At 39.6% G+C, this 7,271-nt stretch overlaps 1 long non-coding RNA gene across 1 annotated transcript; it reads right to left on the reverse strand.

Moving 5' to 3' along the window:
• Nucleotides 1–5,249: 5,249 nt before the first annotated feature.
• LOC116816530 (uncharacterized) lies at nt 5,250–6,779 on the reverse strand. The gene is made up of 3 exons (XR_004371741.2): nt 6,742–6,779; nt 6,469–6,640; nt 5,250–5,652 (listed from the first exon to the last, which is right to left on the reverse strand). It is a non-coding gene; the product is annotated as an uncharacterized LOC116816530 (long non-coding RNA).
• Between the last annotated feature and the right edge of the window lie 492 nt (nt 6,780–7,271).

Raw genomic sequence — 7,271 nt, forward strand, 5'->3', positions numbered from 1 at the left:
AGGCTTTAAATGAACTACTGAAAAATGAGATATTATACTAGGCGGAACAGCAACTGTTATACTGAAAATTAAGGTCACACAGACATTTTCATTCTGATACTGTTTTGATTCACTCATAACTTTCTGAAATGAGTGTGTTTTGGGCTGAAATTTTCCAAGTTTGGTCTCTGCCCACAGATGATTCTTTTGGAAAGTATAAGCAAAAATGCTTCAACCATTTTTCACTGGAGTGGGGTGTGGTGAGGGAACAAATTTTGCCCATTCTAAAAAAATATTCTTGCCATAATTTTTTCACCAGTTCAACCAAAAGCAGCTGAGGGTATAATGCTGACATTTAGCACACGTGCTCATTCAGGAGAAGAGGCTTTGCATATTCCAGTGAAAATGTATCTTGATTTGGTTAGAAACTGTTGGAAATGGCATGCTGTGTATGCCCCCTCTAATTTGCATGGCATTTTCTTGCTGTGCTCTTATAGGGCCTGATCCAAAGCCCATTAAAATCAGTGGGAGAGTTTCAATTGATTTAATGGGCTATGAATCAGACCTAAAGTATAAGGCAAAAACTACACAGTTCCTAAGGTTTGCAGGTGGTCTCTCTCCTGTACATCCTTTCTGATCACCTGTGATACTGTACCAGTTCTGCTTCTGAAAGGAAGATAATGGCTCTTTACGTGTACACTATTATTCACCTTGTGAAAAGTCAGTCAAAGAGCATATGCAAATCTCTAATCCCTTAATGACTCACCAGAGGTGAATAAAAATCTTTCCCTCTAACTTTATCTTCCCATTAAAATGTTAGTTGAAATGGAAAAACTGTCACATTTTTTAATCCATGGCTCGAATGGAGATTTTTCCATATATTTCTACTGTAGACGTTCAGAACATATGTAACAATAATATGTTGATAGGCTAAGATTTTAAAAAATGAGCACTTAAATTTAGGCTGCTCAGATCAGATTTAGGCATCAAATTAAGTAGCCTGATTTTCAAAAGTGCTGAGTTTAGGAGTTCTTATAGGTCTCAGAGTCAGGGCTCAGGATTTGTTGTTTCTGGCTGTGTTACTGATTTTTCTGTGTGACCTTGAGCAAATCAGTTTACTGTCCTCTAAATTGGGTACAATACATATATTTAGATATCCCATAATGAGAATAGAATTGTATTAATCAGACAGAGACAGAATATTAAAGGTCAATAAACCCTGATGTTAACTGAAACAGTAAGGCTAAGTTTCTAAAAAATGAGTGCCTAACGTTGGTCTCCTAAGTACCTTAAAAATGACTAGGTTTTCAAAAGCGCGAACCCCCCTGTGGATCCTATAAAATGTCCCTTGTCCTTTCAAACATATCTATCAGCTTAATCTTACACCATTGAAGTCAATGGGAGTTTTTCCATTGTTTTCACAGAACCAGACTTTACATCTCTCAGGGAATTGTGTTAAACTCATTACTATTTGTATAGTTTTGCACCTGCGATCTGTCTCCCTCAGACTTTCTGTGGGTAGTTCTTCCAAGTGACAGGCCTACACCTAAAGGATTCTCTCGGTGGAATCTCAGTGTTCACCTCATCACTGACTGTACCACTAGCTTACTGCTTCCCTGTTTACCAACCATATTTACCTCCAGCAGGTCCAGTTGGATTTGGCCCCTGATACGGAATCTTCCCAGGGAGCTGTGACCAACTGGTAAAATCAGCGACTGAAAGCAGCTTGTTCTAAACAGAGTTCAATTTACTTATCCATAAGAATATAACAAGCAGAGAGAAGAGGGCTGAAAACAACAAAAGCCTAAATGCATATTGTCTTACCTAAACTTAGCCTTTCCTTGCCAGTTTAAGTAAGTTCTGCTTAACACAGGTGTTCCCCTAGCCCTTAAAGCTGGGCAAAACAACTTACACTTCTGCCTCTGCTGCCTATCTGACAGTTTAATCCTCCTTCCCATCCCCCCATCAGAGACCTGCTCAGGCTGGCTGCCTTTCATTCACTTGGTAGCTCCTGTGTTCAAAAGTTCCAACCTGGGCTTTCCCCCCTTCCCTTTGGAGCCATCAGCCAGCCTCCTGATCAGAACATAGAGGGAGTTGAACTTGCAAAGGAAATGACATCTGTATTGTGTGTCAAGTATCAGAGACTGGGGCTAATTACACCCATTGTCCCCCAGCCTGTAGTTCTACAGAACCTTGTAGGACTGAGTTAACCCTTAGGCTTCCTTATGACATCACCCACTTTTAATCAAACAAATGGAAGATCTCACAATATCCATAAAAATTAATAATGAGAGCTCCCACATTCTTCACAATATGCACCAGTCTGTTTGCTCAGCTATCCATTGACACACAAATCCCAAAATTTCAAAAGTTGTGTATATTTCTTAGGTTGCAGGAAAAGCACAGAGTCTAAGACAACTATGAAAACTCAAGCTTTAGTCATAAATGTAAAATTGAGCAGATTAAGAAAATTAAGATTATGCCCAGTTGTTTTTAGGGACTGGAGGATATTTGGTACATTTCTGCTTGATATTTAAGTTTCCTTGCTTTTGGGGAGATTTAAGTGAGACTATTAAAGATACATTTTCAATGCAAGGAATTTGCCTTGAAACACCCATTAACCTTAATAGAAGCTGCACAATTCATGCTGAACATTTACCTTCTAAAGTTTCTTTAGAATACCCTTTTTGTCTAATTTTCTTTGCTTTTTAATGGTAGAGTGGCTACATGTATGTTATGAATTCATAATAGGTAATTTCAGACCATATCTGCACAAGCACTGATATTTATTAGATGTCTTTTCTCTTTCATAAGACAGGTTTTTAGTTATATTTTGTCAAACATGTAGTACCCTACACATTACAAATATATATTATTTTATCTTCCTATATTAATTCTTTGACTTTCTTTGCCACAAGCCACTGTTTCAATAGGACATGTGTATTAACACCATGCCCATTCTGCCACATGATCAGACATCTCATTTAATACGTCATCTCTCTAATGTTTGTATATAACCATGGAGCTCCAGCTATCTTTTTTCATAGGTGACTGATCATCTCTTGATGAAAGTTTATTAGAAAGCCTAATACTCAGGTGGTTATTTTGTTGATGCTAGAAGTGCTGAAGATGGATATAGATATATTATATATATACACCTCTACCTTGATATAACGCTGTCCTCGGGAGCCAAAAAAATCTTACCATGTTATAGGTGAAACTGTGTTATATTGAACTTGCTTTGATCCACCGGAGTGCGCAGCGCACACACACACCCCTGCCCGGAGCACTGCTTTACCGCATTATATCCAAATTCATGTTATATCAGGTCGCGTTATATCAACGTAGAGGTGCGTGTATAATTCTCCACCTTTAATTTGAAATGGAAGCACTGAGAATCAGAGATCCTCTTTTAAAACTGTGGTAGGATAGAGATACACAACTTAAGAGGGGTTGATTATAAGAAGTAATTCCATTTGGGATTTAGCATATGATTGACATAGTCTACGCTTTGATAAGATTAAAAAAAATCTCCAGAGATAATCGCTTATAATGAATCATTTATTATGTATATCTCTTAATTCTAGTGGGGTTAAGGATGAGTGAGCATGAAAGCCAGAGGTAGAGCTTTCTACATCCCATAAATACTTCTTGCAGTTATTTATGTGTATCCAAAAGTATTACAGAAAGATAAACAGGAATCAAGGACACACATTGCTTCTCCTGAAGTATGCACACTGCACAAAGACCTTTGGTACTCTGAGGCTAAAATCCTGCCCATAGCCTCAGTAACCCAGCTGGGCATGGAGGAGCGCCGTGAGGGCAAGTGGGACGGAATCATCATCTGTGGAGTAGCCACAGAGCCACTCAGCAGCTGCTACTCCAATCTAAGGGCTGAGGCAGCCTCCATGTCTCTTGTGCCATTTTTCTGTGTGCACTGGGACCAAGGGTACCATTTATTGTCATGTTTTCCAGTCCCGTCTCTTACCCCTCACATGTCTGTTATGTTCATTGAATACATACAGGGAAGTTAGATAGAAACGTATAATGCTCCTTCTGGAAGGTTGCAACATAAAACTACCTATTTCTTAGACTCCAGAACCCTAACATACAAGAACCTAAAACAAAGAAAAAACAAAGCAGGCTGCTCCATAAGGCAAAGAGGCACAACTCATCCCAACTTGATCTAGGCTGGCTCTTTGCACACTGACTGTATGAGACCCAAACTATACCCTTCCTTGCACAGCTCCCTAGCCTGCAAGCAGAACTAGGAAACTCCTTACAACTTAAAGTGACAGCTTGTAAATGTAACGGTTTTAAATATACCATAATGTCCATAGGACTGCTTTGTGCAGCAGCGCTGGAAACCCTTCAGACTGATTTTCATGGCATGCAAAGGGAGCAGCCATCTTGTAAGAGTGTGACCCTGAGGATTCCTCCATGCCGGCTGGCAGAGGGTTCATTGTTCTGTACTGTAACTCCTGACAGGCACGACAAACTCATCTCACCTAGCACACTACTTCCATAGTATTTACCCACAGAGAATGTCATGTGAGGTCTTCAATAAAAGCCAGGGTCAGACTGGTCACTAATATTGTGGTGAAATGCAAGTACAAATACCAAAGTAAGAAGTTCCATATATATGTTCCTAAAAAAGTCTAAATGAAGGCATGGTTCACAAAAGGTTATCTGCCAGACAAAGGATGTACATTCGCCTGTCTGCCTCTGTTCTCATCTAAATTAAGCATTGTAAGGGAGCCTAACTGAAGCTCCATTTTTCATACAAAGTCAACATGAGGATGTGACATCAACATGAAATCACCACATCAGGGAATAAACTCCGAGAGTCATCCTGACTCTAGAGATAAACAGTGGATTTGGGGGATATAAGGAGAAGGAAAAAGAAACCTCTTGTTCCTGCACCTGAGGAAGTAATCAGGGTGTGCAATTAAATTCATCAAAAAAGGATCCCAGCCAGCCTTGGTTGGAAATGCTGCAAGAAGGCCTTGGGTGAGAATAGACTGCTTTAGACAGATGGTTAGCCTGTTAAAGTTAACTTTAGTTTCTAGCATGCATGTATGAATTTTGTTTGGTGTGTAATCTTTCTGTTTCCATTATCCTTACTCACTACCTCTTAAATCTTAATCTTTGATGAACACCCGAGTTAAGAACTGACCGGTCAACCACACACCTCATTTGGAAGCATAAGTATGCAGAGACAAACAAAAGACAGATATGGTACGGTCCAGTACAGTACTGTGTTAAACATTTAAAAAAGATTTGACAAAGTGAGGAAACTGTTTCTGTGCCTGTTTCATTAAAATTAAGATGGTTAAAAATAGCATTTTTTCTTCTGCATAGCAAAGTTTCACAGCTGTATTAAGTCACTGTTCAGTTGTAAACTTTTGAAAGAACAACCATAACATTTTGTTCTGAGTTACAAACATTCCAGTGTTACAAGAAAATCTCATTCCCAAGGTCTTCGTAACTATGAGGCTCTGCTGTATATCTCAGTGCTGTGATGTTATACGGGAACTGATCATCCATTCCATCAAACAAACGTGTGTACACTGTCACACTAGGGATAGAAAACCTAGTATCTCTGTGAGTTGTCAGGGGCTGGATATCACCAGGAAACACTTCAGAAGGGCTTGGGGTGCACCTACTGTTAGCCTGAAAAGCAAAATGAGAGGTAGCATAGTCCTGATGAGATCAGTTGGCTATAGGGTGACCAGACAACAAGTATGAAAAATTGGGACGGGGGTGGGGGGTAATAGGAGCCTATATAAGGAAAAGATCCAAAATCGGGACTGTCTCTATAAAATCGGGACATCTGGTCACCCTAGTTGGCTAATAGACTGGGGGTGTCAGGGAGCTGACATCCAGTTAAGCACAAGCAATTTTTCCTCTAGTTGGCAGCAGGGGGGTAACAAGGTGACTCTCAGTTCTTGGCACCCCAAGGAAGCATTACAGAAAGGTCCTGACTTATGTCCCCATCTGCACAATAGAATCATGACAGTTCTTCTCTGTATGGGCAGGACATGCACTTGGGTCATGTAATGCATAATCAAATATTTTCCCTATAAATATAGCAGGCCTTTTGTTTTTTTTTTAAATGGTACCACTGGCATAAAACTTTCTGTAAAAGCAGCAAAGAGTCCTGTGGCACCTTATAGACTAACAGACGTTTTGGAGCATGAGCTTTCGTGGGTGAATACCCACTTTGTCGGATGTGTGTCATGTCATGTCTTTGCTGCTTTTACAGATCCAGACTAACACAGCTACATCTCTGATATAAAACTTTCTGTTCTTTAACCCATGCGCATCCTAGGGCAAGAGCCTTAGCTCTCTAAAAGGACACGAATGACTGTATAACACATCCCATCATAAACACTGTATATTTACAGGCTCTCCGATAATTCACAGTTTCCTTGGCTTTGGAATGCTTCGAAGTACATACTATGCTAGGAGGCAGCCCATTAAGCTTACCTCTAAGTGACATTGGTTTGAAGCGGTCTTGGGACTTATGCTGCCTAAGCTTGGACAATGCAGACCACTACGTCAAAGAAAAAACTTGCTTGGTCTCTGAGAAGATGGGTGATCTCCCAAACTTTCTTGAGGATCTTTATTCACAACAGAAGAGAGGTCCTTAAGGGAAATACTGTGAAGAAAATCAGGAGGCTCCACAAATAGAGAATAGGTGCTGACAAAGGGTAAGAGTTTTAACTGATGAAAATTCAGTTCATTAGTTTCATGACATACCTTATAGCATTGTACTGGAAAATGACAAACACCAGTTTGATGTATGCCTTGCTGGACTGCATAAATACACCTTCCAAAAATGATGAGCTGGCTCTGAGCATATATTAAAGATTACCAAGACTATCAGTCAAACCACAAAACTTCATTGATTGATGAAGAGTTTGTAGCAACACAGAGTATTTAATCAAATTATTTATGACATTTTTTCTGCAAGTGAGTTGTCCATGAGCTGCTGACAACTTTGATGATCTGTTTATTATTTTAAATTGTTCAATGGATGTTTAGCCCAAACATATTTCAGCATAAGGACTGCTCAGAAATTGTTTGCTGTGAGTTTTGATTTGGATATTTAATATTGAGAATTTGCTATATGAGACGTGGAACTGGTCACCCAAGTCACATGCTACTCTTTCTCTTTCCTGATTGGAAGACCTAGCCATTGTCAACAAGAAAAATGTCTGAACTCACTGAAGTAGCTGGGTCTTGACCTGTTGATAGTTTTAAAGATTGCAGCCAAGACCTTGACACAA

This window comes from Chelonoidis abingdonii, chromosome 1 (genome assembly GCF_003597395.2).
Source record: "Chelonoidis abingdonii isolate Lonesome George chromosome 1, CheloAbing_2.0, whole genome shotgun sequence".
Lineage (NCBI taxonomy): Eukaryota > Metazoa > Chordata > Testudines > Testudinidae > Chelonoidis > Chelonoidis abingdonii.